This window comes from Staurois parvus, unplaced genomic scaffold, assembly GCF_062004578.1.
Source record: "Staurois parvus isolate SC_StPar_1 unplaced genomic scaffold, SC_StPar_1.0 ptg000092l, whole genome shotgun sequence".
NCBI classification, from domain to species: domain Eukaryota; kingdom Metazoa; phylum Chordata; class Amphibia; order Anura; family Ranidae; genus Staurois; species Staurois parvus.
The window spans coordinates 3507776-3531026 of NW_028317888.1; the positions used below are offsets into that span (position 1 = coordinate 3507776).

Sequence of the window (23251 nt, forward strand, 5' to 3'; positions counted from 1 at the left end):
AGAGTACAGAGTGTAGTGGTCAGGAGTATGTGATTTCCATTCCAGAGTACAGTGTAGTGGTCAGGAGTATGTGATTTACATCCCAGAATACAGAGTGTAGTGGTCAGTATGTGATTTACATCCCAGAGTGTAGTGGTCAGGAGTAGATGATATACAGTCCTCATACAGAGTGAAGTAGTCAGAAGTAGTATGTCATGTACAGCGCACAGTGCGTAAGATCATGTCTTATACAGCCCAGCATTTAGAAGTGGTCATTGGTCAGGAACATGTCATACATGGCTCAGCAAAAGGAGTGCAGTGGTTTGGAACATGTCACGTACAGCCCATCATACAGAGTGCAGTGGTCAGGAACATGTCATATACAGCCCTGTGTACAGAGTGCAGTGGTCAGGAGTATATAATATACAGCCTTGTGTACAGAGCGCATTGGCCATGAATATATCATATACAGCCCTGTCTGTACCTGACATCACTTCCCATTTGTACCTAACATCACTTCCTTTCTGTTCCTGACATCACTTCCCGTCTGTACCTGACATCACTTCCTGTCTGTACCTGACATCACTTCCTGTCTGGGTAGAAGGGAGGTCATCACCTGGTGAAGCTCAGAGGAACTGCAGCTCCAAGAAATGTCTCATAGTTTGAACCTTTGTTGTTTCCAAATGTTCTCCATTGATCCTTTCCATGACTGGTTGGTTCCACGACTCTTTAGAGTGGCAGTGAGGTGATGACTCCGGAACTTTCTCTGGGTTCCATCACCAGGCACTGCAATTATACCCGACTGCTGGGAGCCGTCATCTCCTTTCCTACAGTGAAAGTATAATTCTGACATCAGCAGAGAGGTAGTGGGAGGGTGGGATCAGATAAGTACCACCACTGTCCACCAATGCTGGGCGTACACTTTATTCTCACTGACACCAATAATGGAGCTTATTTTATCTCACTGACACCAACAATGGGGCTTATTTTATCTCACTGACACCAACAATGGGGCTTATTTTATCTCACTGACACCAACAATGGGGCTTATTTTATCCCAATGATGGATGTCAAGGAAATCATGCCCACGGTGACTGGGTAACTGGAGTGAGATCCTTGATTGGCAGAGAAGGAATGAGGGTGGAGCTTTCTCTGAATTCTCATCTGTTGACAATTGATGGACTGATCTGAATTCTGTGTGAAATATATCTGGTTGTTAATGATTGGCTGGAAATCAGGCGGTCACACCCCTAACCGATGACTCCTCATCTGTCGGCAGGTTTCCCCCCTGACAGCTGAATGTCCACAAAAGAATTGTCAGCAATTACAAATTGTGGAAAACCCCTCAGAATGTCTCTGAGAAGAAATGATATTTTATCTTCTCTCCAACTCAGACTATATTTGTCTTAGACGTTAGAGGCCCAAAATCCCGAAGTCCCTGTCAGGTCTGAGCTCCAGCCGGATACAATCACCTTCTCCACTCACATAGTTTGCTTTTGTAAATGAAGTGAGTACAGAATTGAGGAAAGCGAGGACACCCGGCAACAATGGGATTCTGTCCTATCTCCTGCACCCGGAGCAAATGAACAACATGTACCAGCCTTCTCAGCCCCATCAATGTACACTGTGGAGGCATCTTGTATGTAGACTCTGGATTCAACAAACCAGCAGCCTGGCCATTCAGGAACGTACCATTGTTCAGCTCTGGGGGGGGGATCAAACATCTCTCATGGAAAGGAGCTCTGGGGAGTCAACAGACCAATCTTTCATCTATACATATGTTTCCATCTCTCCACATCACTCCATTCTTTTTCTGGACAAAACCATTATAAATATCAGCGACAGATTTACAAATCTAGGATTTTACAATGAGAACACAATGTCACAAGGGATCTATAAAAGATTTTATCCGGACACAAGATCCCATTGTAAGAAAGGAATTCTGAATATGAACAGCGACTGTTATGTGGGATCCCATTATATTCAGGGCGGGCAAATGTATCTTTTATATTTTACTGAAACCTTAGATAATAAATTACATTTATGTCCCAGAAATTAACTTTACTGTATTTTTAACTGAAATTATACCTTTCATAAATCATTGCACTAATATTGTGTAAAATAATAAAAATCATAAAACATTAGAACTACTAACAATTTATCCTCTAGTGTGTCTGCTGTTGTGAAGAAATATATATAATATTTGGGGTTTTAAGTAATTTTAAGATATAAATGGTTTTTAAAACATGTAAACCAAAAAATTAAAAATGTCTCCAGGACTCCATGGACCCGTTCATTCCACACAGTCTCCAGGAACCAGGAAACCACAGAGAAACCAAGTGTCCCCCGACTTCCTCTCCAGGCTGGGATGTCCCCCTGGTTGGGTGCCCCCTACAGTAGAAGAAGCAGACTGCACCTGACTACATCTTCTTTATGCTTTGTCTGATCAGGATGGCGGTCATTTCTCCCTGAACACGAAGCGCCCTAAACACGAGGTAAACGTGGTGCAGCATTGAGCCCCGTCCAGCTGTAGTGTAGACTTTGACAGGCTGCAGGCAGCGGGGCTGGACGCTGTACCTGTGCCTACCAGGTGTATTATAATGCCAGCATTGCACCCACAGGGGCTGGACCCCCCCATGTACAAGGGGCCTAAGAGATACCATCAGCTGGTGTCCCATTCCACCAGACCCCTATAACTGGAAGAGGACATTTTTGGGGGGATGTGTTGTAGAAGAACCCAGACCACGGTATTGTGTGATGAAATTATAATTCAACTTTATTAAATGTGACACTTTAACAACAGAAGAAAAGAGATAAATTGTTGATCTATTTACACCATTTATATAATCTATTCTAAAAAACTGACTAACATATGACACACCCCTCATTAACACAAGCCACACCCACTTTTGTAACACTCTAAACATCCAAATCCCTGTAAATTCCCAGAAGACACTTTCATCTTTCATCCACAACAAGCTGATTGGGTACAAGAGAACCCCGAGCCCCTCCTGCTCATTCCCACACAACAAGACCATGCCACCATGTACAAGGTGAGAGGACCTGAAGGAGAACAAGACCAGGACCACCAGGACCATCGCCTGACTGAAATGGTGTCCTACAGTTGTGCAGAGGTCATCTTCTTTATGTTCCTTGATGGTACGTCTGTGCAAATTCATCCTTGTTTGCAACTTCCCCAACCCCCCAACCTCAGAAATAAACTAATCAGTAGGAAACTTTCTTCTGATGATGATGTCACAAATAATGGAAGCAAACCCTGCAATAAGAAACGCTGCAAACTGTGCAACCAAATCATCCATCAAAAAGTGTCCGACACTCAAAAGGGATCTTCAATATCTCCGGATCATACAGCTGCACCTCTAGTAATGTTGTGTACCTTATCCAGTGCAGAAAATGCAGCAAAGGATATGTTGGTGAAACAGGACAGAAGTTGCAAACAAGGATGAATCTGCACAGACATACCATCAAGGAACATAAAGAAGATGACCTGTGCACACCTGTAGGACACCATTTCACCCAACCAGACCACACAATGGGAGACCTCAATGTTTTAGTACTTAAAGGAAATTTCAAATCCATTCAGGAAAGAAAAACTTTTGAACTAAGAATGATAATTCTATTTGACACAAGAGATAACGGCCTGAATTTGGACATGGGATTCCTCAACCATTATCCAACAGTTTTATGACTATTAGCTGTAGCTTGACTCCCTCTGTGTGAGTGTAGTATCCCCCCTCCCCCCTCGCTTTGACTGCATCTTATCTCTAGCCTCCTTTTTTTTTTCTTTCATCTCTTCTAACATTCTGCTAACTTTGTGAGTAGCACTGCTTAGACCTTGAAGAAGGGGACATTCCCCGAAAGCTTGTCCTCAAAATTGTATGTTAGTGCAAATAAATAAAAAAAGTATCACGGACAGTACTCAATTGTTTCTATTGAGAAACCATGAAATGTTACTGGCCTGTGATTGGCTCTCCTATTGTTAGTGAAGTAAGTGAGACTCCCCTTGTCGGTGTCATTAATGGAATTTCAGAAACCATGTGAAATGTTTCTTACAAATCCAAAAAGGTGATCCCCTTGGGTAAGTACCCATCCTAATATTCCTGATATGAGTTTGTAGTCCCTGCTACTACAGGAAACATGTGGGCAATCATTTACACCTTTTACAGCAGGACAGTAAATATCAGAACACAATTCAAACAGAAGACCAACAGCAGGAAGTCTGCTAACTGAATGTGTAATGCAATCTGTCATTAGCATTCCCAGAGTTCCCTCTGCAACATAGTTGTATCAGTTGTTGGTCCTGTCTGTAGATCTGTTATTTCTCCACCTTCTGTAACAGGGTGACAACCCTGATCATTCTGCAGGAACATTACACAGCAGCGTTGTCACCCTGTACAGGGAAGTCTTAGATAGATTATAAGTAAGACACACAACAAGTAAAGTCCAACTCCAGCTAACGCTTCTTCAGCAGTTACAGCAACAGGATTTCTATTAGGTTCAACCCCCCATATGAATGGAAGTTGACAGTTGTAAGCACCCCCAGCAGTGTTATATGGTGTTTTCTACCCCCCCAACTTTAATTTTTTCCAAATAGCTTGGCCTTCTACATGAAGCAGAAAAAAACAGATCTACTGGGAGGGTCAACAGGTAATAAAAATGTTACAAGGGGAGACTCAGAAAACATAAAACGTTTATGCTAATGACAGATTGCACCATTTATGTAATTATTGATTTTGCCCATTGTTACACTTTAGTGTCGATGTCTTAGCATTTCCAGGAATAATTAGTGCTCTTTGCACACTTTGCCCCAAAAAGGGACCCGTTCATTCAGAGTCATTGAGGTGAACCCCAATAAGAGGAATTTCAGTCCCCCAGAAGAAGTGGTAGGAATATGACCGCACACTTAGCACTTTGTAAGTTCAGATCTCTTGCAGTTGTACCCTGTGAATAGTTTATGGAGATGAGCAATAGCTGGAGAAAAAAAAAATAATGACATCCAATCTTCACCTGATAGAATCCCTTTTGAGAAAACCAGATGAAACATAAGTGGCCAGCTGGGATTAGGTGATACTGTTGAATATGTCCCCTAAAACAGCATTAACTCCATGTTGGAAGGCCTACACCAGCTTAAGAAGTTACTCTCTAACCAAACATAGACCTCTATCTGGCTGGTATCTCAGCTACAGACCTGCCTGCAAAGATGTCATCCATGAGAGGAGATGGAACATGGAAAGGAGGCATTGATCATGGGAGAGGAGGTGGTACATGTAATGGGAGGTGTGGACAAGGTGGGCTTAGCTGGAACCCTCAAGCCTAGCTCATGGTGTATCAATTCTCAAAAGAACATGGATTGGACTCTCCTAATGAGGTTTCAGAGGCTTGGCAAGAAGCCATTGGACCCCATCCTAGACTCTGGTACTGAGGCATTGTTGGTCATGTATTGGTTGGTCAGATTCTGGCAATGAAGAAAACACATGGGAACATAGCTCAGTTAGTGAATGATGAAAATGCATTACATGTTCAGTCAATGCTCCATAAAAAAGGATAAAGATGAGAATGATGAGGAATACAGTTCAGTCATTGCTGCTTGTCTGAAGAAATGTCCAAAGGTGAAATATTGACAGGCCTTCTAGGTGTGTTTCTGAAGGACATAAGCACTAAACCCGATGAATCCGATCATTAGAGTCCTGTTTGTTCAAATTTTTTTTTTTTAAGTAACATCATGTCTTCCTTAGTTTGTGGGAAGACATTGGGCCTGTGAATCTAATGGGACATTCTGAACATTGATATGGCTTCTCTCCAGTATGAACCCTCTCATGTATGACAAGGTTTCCTCTCCGTTTAAAAGTTTTATCACATTCAGAACACTAATATGGCTGCTCTACAGTGTGGACCCTCTGGTGTACTATGAGAACTGACTTCTGTGTAAATGTTTTATCACATTCAGAACACTAATGTGGTTTCTCTCCAGTGTGGATCATCTGGTGTATGATAAGATATGACTTCCATGTAAAAGCTTTGTCACATTCAGAACACTGATATGACTTCTCTCCAGTGTGAACCCTCTGGTGTATGATAAGCTCTTTCTTGGTTAAAAAAGCTTTGTCACATTCAGAACAGATATGGCTTCTCTCCAGTGTGCATCCTCTGGTGCCTGATAAAATATGACTTATGTGCAAAAGCTTTGTCACATTCAGAACACTGATATGGCTTCTCTCCAGTGTGAATCCTCTGGTGTGTGTTTAGACTTGACTTCTGTGTAAAAGCTTTATCACATTCAGAACACTGATATGACTTCTCTCCAGTGTGAATCCTCTTGTGTCTGATAAGATGTGACCTCCTTGTAAAAGCTTTGTCACATTCAGAACACTGATATGACTTCTCTCCAGTGTGAATCCTCTGGTGTATGATAAGATTTGACTTCTGTGTAAAAGCTTTGCCACACTCAGAACACTGATATGGCTTCTCTCCAGTGTGGATCATCTGGTGTGATATAAGATACGCCTTCCGTGTAAAAGCTTTGTCACATTCAGAACACTGATATGACTTCTCTCCAGTGTGAATCCTCTGGTGTCTGATAAGATGTAACTTCCATGTAAAAGCTTTGTCACATTCAGAACACTGATATGGCTTCTCTCCAGTGTGGATCATCTGGTGTGTGTTAAGACTTGACTTCTGTGTAAAAGTTTTGTCACATTCAGAACACTGATATGGCTTCTCTCCAGTGTGGATCATCTGGTGTGATATAAGATACAACTTCTGTGTAAAAGCTTTGTCACATTCAGAACATTGATATGGCTGCTCTCCAGTGTGAATCCTCTGGTGTGTGATAAGATATGACTTCTGTGTAAACACTTTGTCACATTCAGAACACTGATATGACTTCTCTCCAGTGTGAATCCTCTGGTGTATGATAAGACATGACTTCCATGTAAAAGCTTTGCCACATTCAGAACAATGATATGACTTCTCTCCAGTGTGAACCTTCTGGTGTGTGATAAGATGTGACTTCTGTGTAAACACTTTGTCACATTCAGAACACTGATATGACTTCTCTCCAGTGTGAATCATCTGGTGTATGATAAGACATGACTTCTGTGTAAACACTTTGTCACATTCAGAACACTGATATGACTTCTCTCCAGTGTGAATCCTCTGGTGTCTGATAAGCTGTGACTTCCATGTAAAAGCTTTGTCACATTCAGAACACTGATATGGCTTCTCTCCAGTGTGAACCTTCTGGTGTGCGATATGTTTTGCCTCCATTGTAAAATCTTTGTCACGTTCCAAAAAGAAATAGCTTGAAATGACTCCTCTTATGTATAAGTGGGTTGGACTTTACTGTAAAGCAATTGTCACTTCCAGAACACTGAAATGACTTTTCTCATGTTGTCCTCTGAGGTTGGATCAGTGTTGAAGAGGACCCAAAGCACTTATGACATTTAGAACACGGATATGACTTGTGTCCTGTGTGACTCCTCCAGTGAACTGCAATAAAAACTTTCAGTCAATTAAGACACCCAGATGTTTGGTTTCCCATGTGACTGAGTTGTATTCACGAGGACCAGCATGACCAAAAACGTGGCTCATCAATCCACCTGTACAGAAAGAAAAATACAAATCAGAATTCTATATAAAAGGGCTAAAGTTGGTTTTTATTTTTAATGATCATTATTAAATATATCTTATATATCATCGCAGGCTGTGTCAGCATTATGGTTGTCCTCAAAGGGCCAGTTGTAACTGTAAGACTAGATGTCCAGAGCACCTCACCCCCCCCCCCCCCCATTACATCAGATGCCAAGAACCCCACACCCTCCCTAACATCACCGTGCAAATCCTTTGGGAGCAGAGCGGGAAAGCAGAAAGTGCAGGGTCTGGAGGAGGACCAGAGGAGAAGTTGACTCAATTACTAGAGTCTGCTGAATGCTGAGACCAAAGGAGGTGGAGATGAGGGGATGCTGCAGCTGCACTGAGAGGTGCAGGATTTGGCAGAGGAGTTCTTTTCTCCTCTCTGCTGCTGACTGCTGAGACAAGGTGGGGGAGGAGACAAGGGGGTACCTGCAGGAGAGGTGTAAGGGCTACATGAAATAACTTAGAGGGCAGGATCTGGATGCAGGTGTTTGACACCTGTGTTATATATATAGAAAGCATATGTACATCATCATTTGTATATATACTGTATATATATATAAAATATTTTTTTTGAATTAAACTAAATTGTATTATTTAAGTTTTTAAGTGCACACAGTATATCCAACATTCAGCCCAGACAATGGAGTCATACATTCTCATGTACAAGCAGTTGTGGCAATGTTACAGATCATACAGAACAATAACTTGCTTTGTCTCTGGTGTCACTTTTACTTTCTATAAACAAATGAAAAGAGAAAAAAGAAGTAACGTAGAACAATTCACCTGTACATGGCAAGTAACTCTCTCCAGTACATACATAGATAGCTGACTCCGTTCAAGTAGGCCTGTGTCTACAGGATCATACACCAAGTATCGGCCTCCAATGTAGTCACCATTTAGTAGGGTACAGTTGGCCGGGTCCATTTTTAGGGGCCTAAAAAAGTTAAACCTATAAAAACCTATGACAAATGAAGTATGGGGAGTGAGTACCGGAGTATCCAGCCAGTTCTGCCAGAGAGCCATAAGTCTCCTAGGAGAAGTTAGGTTTTCATGTATTATTATGGGGTTCACCTGCTCAATCCATGCCTGGTGGGAGTATGAGTTGATAACCAGAATGCTTGGATTCGATTTGCAGGTTCGTTCAGAAAGTGCATCTAAGGATCCAAAAATTGGAAGCTTAATCTCAGCTAGGGAGAGACTTTGTTCAATTAAAAGAAAAACTTCAAAGACAGGTGAGAAAAATGTAAATGAGAAGCTGAGAGAGGAGCTAAAAACACTAAAAACACCCCCCCAGATCTATCCTAGAAATTTAGTCTAAAATGTAACAATTACACCAAGAAAACCCTCAACTGAGGGAAGAGATAATGACACCAAAGATACAAATGGAGCTCAACAACCAGGAAAGAGAATCAAAGAGGATGATTTATACAAAGTACCCATCAAGGAACAACAGACCGGTGAGACCAATCAGCTTCCGGAATGTAACAAAGACCAGCAATAGCCAAGACAACTCTACTAATCCTGAGACCACAAATAGTGATGGCCGAACACCCCCCTGTTCAGGTCGCGGTCAAACATCCGAACCTACAGAATGTTCTACAGTGAATGTTGAACACAAAGGACTGAGAGATGTCTTACCGCATCTGAGTATGAAGATACCGCTCAGTTACTAACATCCGGCATGAGTTATGTGATGAAGTCACGCGGTATTTTAGTAGTGAGACATTCATTCATGTTCCTGGTGTCAGTGGGGTTTCCTGCCGACAGCTGAATGTCAAAAGAATTGTCAGCATTGCCCAGCAATTAAAAAAAAAAACAAGCCCATCGAGACTGGTATGGAATTTTAGAGGAACCTTCCATGACAATTTTTTTTACCGGGCACTTTTACCCCCTTCCTGCCCAGGCCAATTTTCAGGTTTCAGCGCTCTCACACTTTGAATGACAATTGAGCGGTCATACAACATTGTACCCAAACTAAAATGTTATCATTTTCTTCACACAACTAGAGCTTTCTTCTGGTGGTATTTAATCACTGCTGCGGTTTTTATTTTTTTGCTAAATTAACGAAAAAGAACCGAATATTTTGAAAAAACACATTTTTCTTTGTTTCTGTTATAAAAGTTTGCAAATAAATAATTGTTCTTCATAAATTTAGGCCAAGATGTATTCTGCTACATGTCTTTGGTGAAAATAACCCAAATTAGGATGTATTATTTAGTTTGTAGGAAACTATGGTATAGATCTGAACATTGATCAATCCTGAAGTACTGACAGCCAATCTAATTTCTTAAGGACCAAGAATGTCAGAACAGTACAGATATCCCCCAAATGTCAGGACAGGACAGAAATTCCCCAAATGTCAGGACGGTACAGATATCCCCCAAATGTCAGTACAGTACAGATATCCCCCAAATGTCAGGACAGGACAGAAATTCCCCAAATGTCAGAACGGTACAGATATCCTCCAAATGTCAGGACAGTACAGATATCCCCAAATGTCAGGACGGTACAGATATCCCCCAAATGTCAGGATGGTACAGATATCCCCCAAATGTCAGGACAGGACAGATATCCCCCAAATGTCAGGACAGGACAGATATCCCCCAAATGTCAGGACGGTACAGATATCCCCCAAATGTCAGGACGGTACAGATATCCCCCAAATGTCAGGACGGTACAGATATCCCCCAAATGTCAGGACGGTACAGATATCCCCCAAATGTAAGGACAGTACAGATATCCCCCAAATGACCCCTTTTTGCAGAGTAGACAGTCCAACGTACTTCATAAGAGGAATGGCGAGTTTTGTGAAGTTGTATTTTTTTTGTCATAATTTGTCGGAAAATGAAAAAATTAAAAAAAATTATTTTCACTATTTTTTTTTACATACTGTCACCAGTGCAGTACAGCGTCATCATATAACTGGCATGGCGGTGATCAGGGACACTGACTGGTGACAGTATGAAAAAAAATATATATATTATTTTTTATTATTATTATTTTTAATTTTTTTATTACTTTTTTTCTTTTTTAATATTTTTTTTATATTTATATACCATAGTAACATTGTACTACTTTGGGGAAGTGATCAGTATTTTTTTTTGTTACACAATTTTCTTATAGCAAAGAATTACTTCGCTATAAGCAAGCATTTACCTGAATGACATCGATTCATTCAGGGTTTTTTTTTGTGCTTAGCTGTGATTTGGCCACAGATAATCACATGACATGTGCATGTGATCGCTGTGACCATTCACAGCTAGACACACTAGTATACAATGGATGGCATGAATGAAGCCATCCATTGTATACAACTGTCATGTAACCTGCTGTGATTGGTCACAGCAGGTCACATGGTACCAGCAACGGGGGCTGGTACACAGATCTGTCATCGGCCATGTTCGAGGTACACGGCCGGTGACAGATCACGCTGCTGCGCGCTCTGCAAGTGCAAAAACTGTGCATGTGTGGGAGGACGCCATATGGCTTCCACCCGGAAATCTACAGCCTTTTCCTGGCCACCAAACGGCTATTGGCCGGATGGCTATTGGTTAAAAATGGCATGGGGGTCCCCCCAAAATCCATACCAGACCCTTATCTGAGTTTGCAGCCCAGCAGGTCAGGAAAGGGGTGGTGAGTGCCCCCCTTCCTGAACCATACCAGGACACATGCCCTCAACATGGGGGGTGCTTGGGTCGGAAGCCCACCAAAGCACCTTGTCCACATATTGATGGGGACAAGGGCCTCTTTCCCACAACCGTGTCCTGTGGTTGTGGGGGTCTGCAGCCTGGGGGCTTATTGGAATCTGAAAGCCCCTTTTAACAATGGGACCCCAAGATCCCAGCCCCCCGCCTATGTGAATGAGTTGGCGGTATATGATACTGCTACCCATTCACAAAAAAAGTGTAGTGTAAAAAGTGATAGGACAAAGTCTTTGACAAGTCCTTTATTAAAAATAAACATTTAAAAAAAATGTCCCCCAAAATAGATCCAACATCAATCACGATGCCGCCACCACCGCTACCCAAAAAAGGGGGGAAAAAGCTCCGCTTGCGACACTGGCTCCCGGCTGTCTGACAGTTTTTATATACCCCGCCCCCTTTTGACATCACCACACACTGTGATTGGTCAAAGTATTACACCTGACTTGTGGTTAGGTGTATTGCTTTGTCCAATCACAATGCACTGTCAGGGAGCATTGCATTGTGGGGCATGGTGGGCAAACAGCCCACTGAACACCCGTACTATTTATGTTTGCCGAACACACGAACGGCCCATGTTCAAATCAAACTTAGGTTCAACTGGAACATGAAGCCCATCCCTACAAACAATCATCAAACCACAAGAACAGCCAACAAACTCCGGATTCTTATTGTTATTAATAGACTCCAATGGGAAATATCTAAACACCAAACGGCTCTTCCCAGGAACAAGAGACAACAAAATTCAAGTCCAACAACTGAACAAGCGACAGGAGTCATCAATGATCCGTATTTCACCAACCCCAAACATATCATCATACACACCGACCCAAACATATCATCATACACACCGACCCAAACATATCATCATACACACCGACCCAAACATATCATCATACACACCGACCCAAACATATCATCATACACACCGACCCAAACATATCATCATACACACCGACCCAAACATATCATCATACACACCGACCCAAACGTATCATCATACACACCGACCCAAACGTATCATCATACACACCGACCCAAACGTATCATCATACACACCGACCCAAACGTATCATCATACACACCGACCCAAACGTATCATCATACACACCGACCCAAACATATCATCATACACACCGACCCAAACGTATCATCATACACACCGACCCAAACATCCTCCAGGGACAAAAGGAAGCCTCTGAGAATAAACTATTACAACTAACAGAGACCGCACAACAAAAATGTCCTCACTCCAACATCATACTGTCCTCCCTAATTCCAAGGATGGACATAACAAACAGATAAAACCAGGTCAAAGCCTACCATTCACCTGACACAACATCATTCCATCATGACCCAACACCTCTATGACTACAAACACCTTGTCGGAGATCGCCGCGCCGCTGGGCTTGGCGCAGGCGCAGTACAGCGCCCTGTACGCGGGCGCCGGGACTTGGCCAACCGCGGCAACCAGGTTCGCGCATGTGCAGTAGAGACCACGGGCGCGCGCCTGGCACCAATGACAGCGCAGGGCGGGATATTTAAACGGCCCTGAGCTGTCATTCAGTGCCTTCTGGTCTCTTTGTATCCTGTGAACCTGTGAAAGTAAGTTGCTGACCCGGATTGTGCCCTGACCTTGCTGTTTTCTCCTGTTCTTGACCCTTGCTTGCCTGACCTCTCTCCTGAATGCCCCCATTGGATCTGACCTGCTGTTGCTGACCTGGCGTGTGACCTGACTATTCTTTGCCCGCTGCTCTGTACCGCACCGTCCCCATAGTTACTGACCCGGCTTGTATGACCTTGCACTTGTTCAGCCATCCATCCATCCGTCCCTCTCAACGGGGTCTCCAGACCTCCTCATACCTAGCTCTCTCCCGTGGGAGCCCCTGGCGAATACCCCTACCACTGACGGGTGTCCTCAGTAGTCACGACCTGGTCCTGGGGTACTCCAAGTCCATCCCCACCATCAGGGGCCCTGGTGAACAAGTACTCTGGGGCTTAGACTCCGTGCGCTGGGAACATCCGATCAGTGGAGTGCTAGTGGTACCACCGGGCGGTCCCTTACAGTACCAAAAGGCCATGACTGAGCCTAGAGGAGGGCCCTCCCCGCTAGAGGAAATTTGCAGGCACCTAGCTAATTTGACGCAGGCCGTAATGGCCCTGCAGGACAGGTGCATGCAGCTGGAGAATCGCTTCCAGACTGGCTCTATTTCTGACCCTGCCCCACAGGCCCCGGTTTCTGCACCCCCGGCCCTGGTAGCTCAGGAGCCAGTCTCAGGGGCTTCCGCCCCGCTCCCTATGGCGGAACCCCGAGTACCCTTACCGGAGCGTTTTCACGGGGACCGCACACGCTTCCGGTCATTCTGTGATTCCTGTCTCTTGTTCTTTGAGCTACAACCCCGTACCTTCCTGACCAAAAATGTGAAGGTAGGATTCATTATTTCACTATTACAGGGTGAACCCCAGGATTGGGCCCATCGGCTAAGGGGAAACAATGATCCTCATCTGGGATCGGTCAATAGTTTTTTTGAAGCAATGGCCATCTTGTATGATGACCCACAGCGGGCAGCCTCTGCCGAAGCGACCTTATATGCACTCCGGCAGGGCCGGCGGGCGGCAGAGGAATACGCCTCTGATTTCAGGCGGTGGATGGGGGATACACGTTGGAACGAGTTTGCTCTGTTGCACCAGTTCCGTATGGCTCTCCGATCCCTTGAAAGATGAGCTGGCCCGGGTGGAGGTTTCCGAGTCTCTAGAAGACCTTATTGCCCTGACAATTAAAATTGACCAAAGACTGCGGGAACGCAGGCTCGAGAGGTCCGGCCAGGGTCGCGGAAATACCTGGGGTCCATTCCTAGGCCACAGCCCATCAACCCGACAAAGCATCCAGAACCCACCACCAGGAGATGTTCCGGAACCTATGCAGCTAGGCCTGGGACGGCCTAAATTACCACCGTAGGAATGCCAGCGCAGATGAGCCCAGAACCTCTGCCTTTACTGCGGTGAAGCTGGTCATATGGTGCGATCCTGCCCTTAGAAAATGAGTAAGTGCACCCGTTTTTCTTCCTTGTCTATTAGCAATACTTAGTAGTGCCCCTCTCCTTTCAGCTTCCAGAAAAGACCGTGGAGGTGACAGCCATAGTTGATTCGGGGGCATGCAGCTGTTTCCTTGATTTAGAGTTTGCTCACCAGCAGGGCATTCCCCTCCAACACAGAAAGAAGGGCTTCAACATATTTTTGGCCGATGGTTCCCAGATAAAATTGGGGGTAGTTAATCAGGAAACTCCCCCCATTGCCACTATCATTGCCAACCAGCACCAGGAATTCCTCCGCCTGGACGCTATTGCGTCACCTCTTTTCCCAGTCATTCTGGGGCTCCCATGGTTACGGGCCCATAACCCCCAGATTGACTGGGAAACCGGGTCAATCTCGTTCCCTTCCCCATACTGCCGGGAACATTGTCGCACTTTGGGCCCCGCAGGGCCCCGAGTTCTCCTATGCTCCGAAGGAGACTCCGATTTGAAATAGGTTATTCCCGCAGCCTATCATGGGTTCAGTAAGCGGGGAGCCGATACCCTGCCCCACCACCGCCCGTATGACTGTCCAATCGACCTGTTACCAGGCTCTGAAATCCCTTTTGGGTGAATTTTCCCCCTATCTGAGCTTGAATTGGGGGCCCTAAAGGAATATATTGAGGACAGCCTCCAGAAGGGATTCATCCGCCCCTCCACTTCTCCAGCAGGAGCGGGAATCTTCTTTGTGGAGAAAAAAGACAAAACCCTGAGACCTTGTATCGACTACCGGGAGCTGAACAGGGTCACAATCAAAAATCGTTACCCGTTGCCATTGGTACCAGAACTGTTTCAGAGCCTAAAGGCTGCGGTTATATTCACAAAGCTTGATTTAAGGGGGGCCTATAACCTGGTACGCATAAGAGAGGGGGACGAGTGGAAAATGGCTTTCCGTACCCGGTTTGGCCACTTTGAATACCTGGCCATGCCATTTGGGCTGTGCAATGCACCAGCCACCTTCCAACATTTCGTGAACGACATCTTCAGGGATTTTTTGGATGTCTTCGTTATCGTCTACTTGGACGACATACTAATTTTTTCACCCTCTCTAGAGGATCATAGGATGCATGTGGCAAAGGTATTGGGGCGGTTGCGGCAGCATGGGTTATATGCTAAGGCGGAGAAATGTTGCTTCGAGCAATCTAGCATCACGTTTCTAGGCCTGATTATCTCCACTGCGGGGGTCGCGATGGACCCCCAGAAGGTCTCTGCAATTTTAGATTGGCCTGAACCCACGGACAAAAAAGGCGTCCAACGGTTTATAGGGTTCGCAAACTTTTATCGGAAGTTCATCAAGAACTTCTCGGGTCTGGTCTCCCCCATTACTCAACTAACCAAACTTGGAACACGGTTCAAATGGACACCGGAGGCTCAAGAAGCTTTCAAAGCTCTGAAAAAGCTATTTACCTCAGCACCCATCCTGGGCCATCTGGACGCAGCCCTTCCCTACATCTTGGAGGTATATGCATCGGAGAATGTGGTAGGATCCATCCTGTCTCAGCGGAAAGGCACCAAAGAGTTACTCCATCCCGTAGCATTCTTCTCGAGGAAACTCACCTCAGCGGAGAAGAATTACGATATCGGTGATCGAGAACTGTTGGCTATCAAAGCAGCGTTAGAGGAATGGAGGTACCTGCTGGAAGGTGCCTCACACCCCATATTGATTTTCACAGACCACAAGAATCAGGAGTATCTGAGGACTGCCAAGCGTCTACGCCCACGGCAGGCAAGATGGGCCCTATTCTTTTCCAGATTCAATTTTCACATTACTTACAGGCCCGGATCTAAAAATACGAAGCCCGACGCGCTATCTCGTATGTATGAGGACTCCGAAGAAGAACTGGTACCCGACACTATCTTGTCTTCAGGGAACTTCTTGGCGCTCCAGACGGACCTTCGCTCCAAGTTAATAGAAGCATCTACGGCCACATCAACCCCAGTTGGGGTATCCCTCCAGAACAAGGGGGGACTCCTGTGGAAGGAAGATTCAATTGTGGTACCTGAGGAAGTCCGGACCCTGGTTTTGGGGCATTGCCACGATCACCCGCTGGCAGGACACTTTGGCCCAGTCAAGACTCTGGAGCTTCTCCGGTGCTCTTTTTGGTGGCCAAACATGGCTAAGGATTGCAAGCGCTACGTGAGATCCTGTACCATCTGCCAGAAGAGCAAACCATTGAGGAGCAAAGCCTGAAGGCTGTTGCGACCTTTGCCGATTCCCGAACGGCCTTGGCAGAGGATCGCGATGGACTTCATAGTCGAGCTCCCACCGTCGCAAGACCACACAGCAATTCTGGTGGTCATTGATCGCCTATCCAAAATGGCTCACTTCGTGCCACTAAGGAAGACTCCGTCAGGAGCCGAGATGGCGCGAATATTTATCCGGGAGATCGTTAGACTTCATGGAGTACCTGAGGACATTGTCTCTGATCGAGGAGTCCAGTTTACATCTAAGTTTTGGAGGGCTCTGTGCAAGGCCCTGGACATCAAGTTGTCCCTCTCCTCCGCGTTCCACCCTCAGACCAACGGTCAGACTGAGAGGACGAACCAGACCCTGGAGCAATACTTGCGTTGCTACACGTCTTTCCTGCAGGATGATTGGTTGTCACTCTTACCCCTGGCGGAGTTCGCTTATAACAACACAAGCCATTCGGCAACGGGGCAGTCCCCATTCTTTTCGAATTGTGGGTTTCACCCTGTCTTTCTCCCTGATTTGGCCTCTGAATGCCCAGTTCCAGCAACGCAGGATGCGTTGACCTTCTTCTCCGCCAATAACAAATTACTCCAGGAAGCCATCGCTCGGGCTCAAGAGGACAATAAGAAGGAGTTTAACAAGAAACGAAGAGGGGATTTGGCGTTGCGGCCTGGGCAGAAGGTGTGGTTGGCCACAACCAACTTAAAGATGCTTTGTCCCTCGAAAAAATTGGGACCTAAATTTGTGGGGCCTTTTCAGGTAAAGCGGATGGTCAACGAAGTAGCATATGAGCTTATCCTTCCGGACACGTTCAGAATTCATCCAGTCTTCCATGTATCCCTGCTGAAGCCAGTGTTCCCAGATGCCTTCCCAGAACGAGAATCCAGACCCCCGGAAGCCATAACGGTCGAAGGACAAGAGGAATTTGAGGTGGAAACAATCCTTAAGTGCCGAAGAAGGGGGGGCCAGACCCAATTCCTAATTAAGTGGAAGGACTATGGTCCAGAGGACAATTCCTGGGAACCGGCTCATAATGTCCACGCACCTAGACTAGTCTGGGAGTTTCTTTGTGATCACCCGTGGTGGAGAGATCGGGTGGGCATCCAGAGGTTGCCCGTAGGGGGGGGGGGCAATGTTGGAGATCGCCGCGCCGCTGGGCTCGGCGCAGGCACAGTACACCGCCCTGTACGCGGGCGCCGGGACTTGGCCAACCGCGGCAACCAGGTTCGCGCATGCGCAGTAGAGACCACGGGCGCACGCCTGGCACCAATGACAGCGCAGGGCGGGATATTTAAACGGCCCTGAGCTGTCATTCAGTGCCTTTTGGTCTCTTGAATCCTGTGTACCTGTGAACCTGTTTAAAGTAAGTTGCTGACCCGGATTGTGCCCTGACCTTGCTGTTTTCTCCTGTTCGTGACCCTTGCTTGCCTGACCTCTCTCCTGAATGCCCCCTATTGGATCTGACCTGCTGTTGCTGACCTGGCGTGTGACCCGACTATTCTTTGCCCGCTGCTCTGTACCGCACCGTCCCCATAGTTACCGACCCGGCTTGTATGACCTTGCACTTGCTCAGCCATCCATCCATCCCTCTCAATGGGGTCTCCAGACCTCCTCATACCTGGCTCTCTCCCGTGGGAGCCCCTGGCGAATACCCCTACCACTGACGGGTGTCCTCAGTAGTCACGACCTGGTCCTGGGGTACTCCAAGTCCATCCCCACCATCAAGGGCCCTGGTGAACAAGTACTCTGGGGCTTAGACTCTGTGCGCTGGGAACATCCGATCAGTGGAGTGCTAGTGGTACCGCCGGGCGGTCCCTTACACACCTCAACTAACAAGGGGGCAGTCAACTAGCAAGAGAACTCAAAGACATTGTACTGAATGGAACTCACAACCCGGGATCTGGCACAAACCATCTCAGATGGACATAATGGGGCTGATTTACTAAAACTGGAGTGTGCAAAATCTGGGGCAGCTGTGCATGGGAGCCAATCAGGTTCTGACTTCAGCTTGTTCAATTAAGCTTTGACATAAAACCTGGAAGCTGATTGGTTCCTATGCAGAGCTGCACCAGACTTTGCACTCTCCAGTGTCTCATTGTAATCATAGGCTGTGTCCAGAATGACCACCCATCCCCCTTATCAGCTGGCTTCAATGTTATATCTCCCCTTGCTGCTAATGATGGCAATGCACCTTTCTCCTCAATGGTCCCATTATTAGGATATGACCCCAGAGTTCCTGATTATAGACTGTCATACTTTACCATCTATATCATCCAAATGAAGGAACATTTCTGCTGCTGCATATGTAGTGGGTGGTGGAAACTTCCATTTTGTCTGCAAACCTCAGACAGACCTACTCAGTGGTGTGAGTACAGATGATCCCTCAATATCACCTCTCCAAGAATAATGTACCTTTAATCTAATATTCCTAAAACATCTATACAAGTCTTCTGCCAACAAAAACTTCTTCATGATACCTTTAGGGCTAAAGCCCAAACCTTTCCCCAGAAGGTCCATCTTACCCGATGTCAGTCCAGCTGAGGAGAAGGTGACAATTCCGTCTATTTTTGTTGATGATGAATCATCTGTTGGGATGGTTGGATGAGTGGGAGATCCCTTGTTGCAGCGTTGATGTTTCTTAGCTCCCCTGTGGCCGGATCTCTGCTGTTTCCTTGATTCTGATGTACAAAACAAGGCCGGTGTTGTCCCTCTATAGATCCTAATAAAGTGCCTCCAGCAGAGGAGGGAAGTGATGGGTCAGAGGCTGTAGAAGAAGCTCTAGTGAGCAGTCTAGATGGACGAGGTGAGTCTTGTGTAGGTGGTGCTCCAAGAGTACGCCTGACTAGTAGACGTTTAGATGTTGGACTCCTTCAGCTGCTCGGCTGACAATGCAGACTGCAGTGTAGACTCCACCTGTGTGATCTGTACAGCCAGACCAGGTTCTTCCTTCTGGAGAAATGAAACTCCGAGAACAATGGAGCTTTTGTTTAGGACTTGTGTAAACAGACCATTGAACTCCTCCCTGTCCACAAACAAAGCTGGGGTCAGTTTACCTCCTAGCCCCCTCAGAATACGCTGTGCTTTCTAAGATTCAGCTAAAGCTATCTTTTTACATAGACAAGACAGTTGTCTTTTTAGGAATTTCTCAGGAGGACTTTGATCTGGTGTCATTTACCCAAAAAACCCTTCCCGTCCTCCACTAAGAACACCCCCTTTCTCCCCCCATAGAGGACACCCCTCCCCCACTAAAGACACCCTCTCCACTGAAGATACTCCATTCCTCTTTTTTCCTCCTCTGAAGACACCCCTTCCCCTCCTTTCCTGCACTGGGGACAACCTTTCCCTTCTGAGGACACTCTCTCCCTTAGTGTTGTCACCCCTCCCCCACTCAAGACACTCTTTCCACTGAGATCACCCCCTCCAGTTTAAGAAGCTCCGAGTAGTTTTGGTTATTAAGGATACGTGTGAATGTGGTAAAACCTTGAGATTGGAAATAATATTTGGCCTTGCTGCAAATTCTGTCAATCAGTGCTAGAGTGGGGAACTGTGCTAGGGCTTTGAGCTCACCTGCTTCCAGGCATTCTACTAAATGATCTGTGGACACAATCCCTAGAAGAAGTGACCTGACCGGGTCTGGGTGTGGATTGTCCTGCCAGGCTGGAAAGTGTTGTAACTGGGCCACAATATAATAAAGAGAAGGATTGGGAACCTCAGGGCCTCCCATATATTTAGCCTCCTGTAGAGTTTCTAGTTCAATCCGAGGCGTGGCATCCACCAGATTAAGGAGCCAAACACCATATCAAATCTTCTAAAGATCCATATAAGAATCCAAACAGGGACGTTGTGCAGAATATAAAGTCATTGAGGGGCCCAGATCATTCTGATTAAGTTACACCTCCCTACCACGGATCGAGGGAGTTTAGTCCAGCTAGTTGTTTTCTGTTGAAAACTTTTAATTAATGGATGTCAGTTTAGATCTGTATATATCGATAGAGTGGGGTGAATGATAATACCCAGATATATAAAGGAGGCCACTATTTCAATCTGCGCATCTTCAGGTGGTATGGGATGTGCAAGGGTGTCCAGTGGGAGAAGGGTGGACTTATCCCAATTTATTGAGAAGCCGGAGAAGGAGACTGTCACGGAGCTGGTCCTTCCTTCCCCATCCTCCAGGTTTGCTGGCTGCCACCCTTCTGTCCCATCCATGCTGGGACTTCTAGTCCTCTTTGTCCCTGACACAGGCAGACCTCAGCAGCCCCTCACCCCCCTGGCTTGCAGCCTGGCCTCCTGCTGGAGGAATCCACAAACAGGCCATCTCCTCCCTTCCCCCTCATGCATGAATTCCTGGGCAGGTCTGGAGACCTGAGAGACAGGGCCCGTCACCATGGTAACCCGATAGGAAGTATCCGGTTACCAGCTCTATACTTAAGGGTGAGCAGGAAAACCCCCATTGTGTTCTTCTGGCTGCGGGTGTGAGGGAAGGCTGGCTGAGGGCCAGCTTCTCTCATCCGAAAATCCCCCGTCCTCCTCCTCATCTCCTGGACTGTCTGTGCTGCCTGGAATCCCTGCACTGTGGAGTGATCTTCTGCTGTCCCCGTGAACCTGCCTAGATCTATCCCCTGCCTGGACTTAACCCCTTGTTCTCCGTGAACCTGCCTGGATCTATCCCCTGCCTGGACTTAACCCCTTGTTCTCCGTGAACCTGCTTGGATCTATCCCCTGCCTGGACTTAACCCCTTGTTCTCCGTGAACCTGCCTGGACTTAACCCTTCCCTGTCTGGAGCCTCCTGTGTGGACTAACCCTGTGGATTACAATACCCCTGTTGTTCCATATTGCCTTCCCGAGAACTGTACTGTGTTGCTGTGTCTGGTGTGGATCTGTGGACTAAAGGAACTGTTGTCTGTGCCCCAAAAACCTCCCCAATAAAAGCACGTTGGGTTCCGTGCAATCTGTCTCTGTGTGCTCTCTGGTTCTCTTGACAACTGGTTGGCAGCGGCGGGACGAGAGCACTCGAGATGATAGATGAGAGTCTGCATACAATGGAAGCGGTGGCCCCGGAATATCAACACTGGACGGTAACCAGCTTACAAGAAAAGGCCAGAACTTTGGGCCTCAACTACAAGGGACTTACCAAAGATCAGCTGGTCCGAATGCTGGAGGAAACCATCCAACAGCAACGGGAAGATGCGGGCACAGACAGGAGCCAAGCGGTCCTGAGAGGAGATGGACCAGAGCTTCAAAGCACAAGTGGCAAGAGCCCTTGGGTCATCTGGTACGAGGAAGAGATGGCCATTCTGGGGGTGATGCCACCCTAAATAGAAAGCTGGCGGCCATGGAAAAGGCTCAAAAGAGACAAACAGAGTGGGAAGCTGCAAAGTACCAAGCAGCTGCTCCTGTGGCTGTCCCTGTGGCACGGGAGGCCCAGAGAATATCCAGGAAGGACTTTAAGCCCTACCAAGAGCACACCGGAGATGTGGATGGGTTCTTCCAGGACTTTGAATACCAGTGCGAACTACTGGAGGTCCCACCCACAGACTGGACTCGCCATGTGGTAGGGCTGCTTGACGGAGGGGCTGCTGAAGCCTACCGAATGATGGACCCCCTCAAGAGACGGAACTATGTGGAGATAAAAAGGGCCGTACTGGACTACTACGCGGTCTCATCGGAGTCATATCGGGCCCAGTTCTGGACTACCCCCCGCCTCCCAGAGGCCTCCTTCAAAATGTTTGCACAGAAGTTGTTGGTAGCCTGCCACCGGTGGCTGGAAGGGGAGAAGGCAACCTCCCCTGAGCAGATCATCCAGGCCATCCTGAAGGAACAATTCCTTTTCAAGTGCCCCCCCGAGCTCCGACAGTGGGTGCGTGAGCGGAAACCTGCCACCCTGGAAGAGCTGCAGCCTTAGCGGATGAGGCTCTCCTCATTAACCCGCAATGGAAGAAGCCTGTGGCCGAGGCACCCCGAGCGGCAAGGATGCCCCATCCTACACCGGTGCCCTACACGCCTCCCCATCGCCGGATGGCCCCACAAATAGTGCCAGCGCTACGGCCCTTACTACCACCTCATTCAGCCACCTCACAACGGGGCCCCAGACCGGCCTTAGATAGGCGGTGCTTTGGCTGTGGACAGATTGGTCACTACCAGGCCAGCCGCCCTGCCAAAAAACAGACTCTCGGGCCTAGCTTGCCCCGGCCAGAATTCTGTGGATCTGTACCAAGCTCCCGAGGACTTGCCACCACCCCCTTCAGACTGGGATCTTGCTCCTGCAGACAAGGACACCCCCCCCAGGAGTCTTTGGCCTACAGCCGGTGGGGGCCCCTACCCAGAGCCTCCAAGGAAAGCACTTGCAAGAGGTCACTGTGGATGGACAAAAGGCGGTGGGCTTCCGAGACTCAGGGGCCTTCCTCACCATTGTGGACCCCCGAGTGGTGCACCCTGACGCTGTACAGCCTGGCCCTGGGATAGTGATTCAACTAGCAGGGGGCACCAAACGCTTCATTCCTCTTGCTACCGTCAATCTGGACTATGACTTGGGGCCTAAACGCTGCAACGTGGGTGTAATGGGAGGACTGCCTGCAGATGTGCTTCTTGGGAATGATGTTGGCGATCTTCAATGCCACTTTGTGGGAGCCGTCACACGAAGTCAGGCCTGCCG

General features: G+C 47.0%; 1 protein-coding gene and 1 pseudogene across 1 annotated transcript in view; both read right to left on the reverse strand.

Annotated features, from left to right (window-relative positions):
* Positions 1 to 23251, reverse strand: part of LOC149468140 (uncharacterized) — a 212024-nt gene that overhangs the window by 141274 nt on the left and 47499 nt on the right. The gene's annotated exons all lie outside the window — the stretch shown is intronic.
* Positions 3421 to 7555, reverse strand: LOC149468145 (uncharacterized; annotated as a pseudogene).